At 41.7% G+C, this 2,512-nt stretch overlaps 1 non-coding gene across 1 annotated transcript; it reads left to right on the top strand.

The window, feature by feature from the left end:
- The first annotated feature begins 1,303 nt into the window (after positions 1 to 1,303).
- LOC123573145 (U6 spliceosomal RNA) lies at positions 1,304 to 1,410 on the top strand. The gene has a single exon (XR_006697894.2). It is a non-coding gene; the product is annotated as a U6 spliceosomal RNA (small nuclear RNA).
- The last annotated feature ends 1,102 nt before the right edge of the window (positions 1,411 to 2,512 follow it).

The raw sequence follows: 2,512 nt of genomic DNA, 5'->3' as shown, positions 1-2,512 counted from the left end.
GTGCAGCTCCATGGAATACTATATAGCCATAAAGAAGAATGAGATCATGTCTTTTGCAGCAACATGGATGCAGCCGGAGGTTATTATTCTAAGTGAATTAAACACAGAAACAGAAAACCAAATACTACATGTTGTCACTTATAAGTCAGAGCTAAACATTGGATACACATAGACACAAAGATGGGAACAATAGGAACTGGGGACTCCAAAGTGGTGAATAAGGATGGGAGGCAAGGGTTGAAAAAGCTACCTGTTAGTTACTATGTTCAGTGTTAAGGTGATGGGTTCATCAATCAGCATCATGCAATATATACATGTAACAAACCTGCACATGTACTCCTTGAATCTAAAATTAAAAAAAAAATTAATAAAATAAAGTGGTGCAGCTGCCTTGGAAAGCAGTCTGGCTGTTACACGAAAGGTTAAACACAAAGTTACTGTATGAGCCAGCAACTCTACTCTTAGGTATATACCCAAAAGAAATGAAAACATGTGTTCACACATAAACTTGTCCACTGGTGTTCACAGAATATTGTTTGTAAGAGCTAAAAAGTAGAAATGGCCCAAATGTCCATCAATGGACAAATGAATAAACACAATATGGTATTTCCATATAACTGTATACTTTTTGGAAGTAAAAAGAAATGAAGTACTGACACATGCTATGGTGTGGATGAACTTTGAAAAGATTACGCTAAGTGAAGGAAACCAATCACTAAAGACAACATACTGTATTATTCCATTTGTAAGAAATGTCCCGAATAGGCAAATCTATGGAAACAGAGAGTAGATCATAGGTTGCCTAAGGCTGGAAGGAATCAGGGGAGGCTTTGAGAGGTGATGGCTAAGAAATAAGGAGTGTGGCAGGTTTCTTTTTAGGGTTATAAAAATGTTTTAAAATTGGTTGTGATGATGGCTGCACAACTCTATGAACATACTAAAAACCACTGACTTGTACATTCTACATTGGTGAATTGTATGGCATGTGAATTATGTCTCAATAAAGCCATTGGGAGAAAAAATAAATAAATAAAATCCAGAGACATTGTCCTATGGATAAATACTAAATAGAGTCATTAGGCTGGGCTCTAGATTTGTCTATTCAATGCTTTTGTGGTGTTTTTCTTTATCTTCCAGCTCCGGAAAAGGCCTGTAGTTCCAGCTACTGGGGAGGCTGATGGAAGGATAGCTTGAGCCCGGGAGGTCAAAGTTGCAGTGAGCCGTGATCGCATCACTGCGCTCCAACCTGGGTGACAGAGTGAGACCCCGTCTCAAAAAGAAAAGAAAAGAAAAGAAAAGAAAAGTGCTTGCTTCAGCAGCACATATACTAAAATTGGAATGATACAGAGAAGATTAGCATGGCCCCTGAGCAAGAATGACACAGAAATTCTGGAAAAAAAAGAAAAAAAGCCTGAGCAAAGTGACTTGCCCAGGATGCCACAGTTCACAGTGGTAGAACCACAACTGGAAACCAGGGCTTTGACTTCCAGGCATCCGCCTCTTCCATGAGTTCCATGTCCCATGTGCGTGCTATGTTTGTACTGGGGTCAGTGGCAACTGTCTTATTTGGATATTCTTATTTTCCTCTATGTCCTGAGAAACCTGGTTTGTAGACAGAGAAGGCTGATTTTTGCTTCTAAAAGCTTAAGTTGACAATTTGTGTTGTTTTGTTTTGTTCTCCTGGCCCAACCTAACAAGCATTCACATAGTAGACAACACATGCTTGCTGGACCTTACTTCCTGTCTGGTGACCCAGCTCCCCAGAGACTTGAATCTCAAATAAATATTTCTGTCAGGAAGCTGAGCTCCCAGCTGTGCAAATTGGTCACAGATGTAATTGCATTTGCCCTCTGCCCTGGAAGAAAACATGCCTGCGGTTGGGGGTTTAGATGTCTCAGAATGAAAGACATTACTCCTGACTCTGGGTAATAGCCGTGACGCTCAAAATAAGCTGCCACAGAGACACACCATAGTGTTGCCAGATGTACAGGACTGTTGCTACCCAGAATCCAGACCTGCACAGCCAGTTACCAAACTGTGGCCATGTCATTGACCAATCAGGCATAGTCAAGAACCTAGCTTTTCCACTGACTCCTCATACTTTCAAACATAACTCCATCCCCTCTTCACCTCTCCCTAATGCCCACAGGATCTGAGAAAAGAGCTCCATTTCCAAGTTCCCTGAATGGCAGACAACGGCAGCCCTAGGACATCTCCACTGCACAGGCTGCAATTGCTAGAATCTAATTAAAATAAACATTGTAACAAGCTGCTGAGCCCCGCCCAGTGCCTCAGGGGCCTAACACAGCACTGATTTAACCAAACATTTCAGTAATGCCCAATAAGGAAATTCAACCTTAAAGACCTCAGCAGGAGGCGATGTGCTGAGTTAGACCTTTTCTTTGAGCACTTAAAGCCTGGAGAGGACAAGGCTGTTCAGGACAGAGTCAGGGCAAGTCTGTACTTTGCCAGCATGCAAAGCAGGAGAAAAATTGTCTGACATCCTGAAAAT

The sequence above is a fragment of the Macaca fascicularis genome, chromosome 4, assembly GCF_037993035.2.
Source record: "Macaca fascicularis isolate 582-1 chromosome 4, T2T-MFA8v1.1".
Classification (NCBI taxonomy): domain Eukaryota; kingdom Metazoa; phylum Chordata; class Mammalia; order Primates; family Cercopithecidae; genus Macaca; species Macaca fascicularis.
The sequence above is the reverse complement of the archived record's forward strand: the minus strand, read 5'-3'. Positions and strand labels throughout refer to the sequence as shown.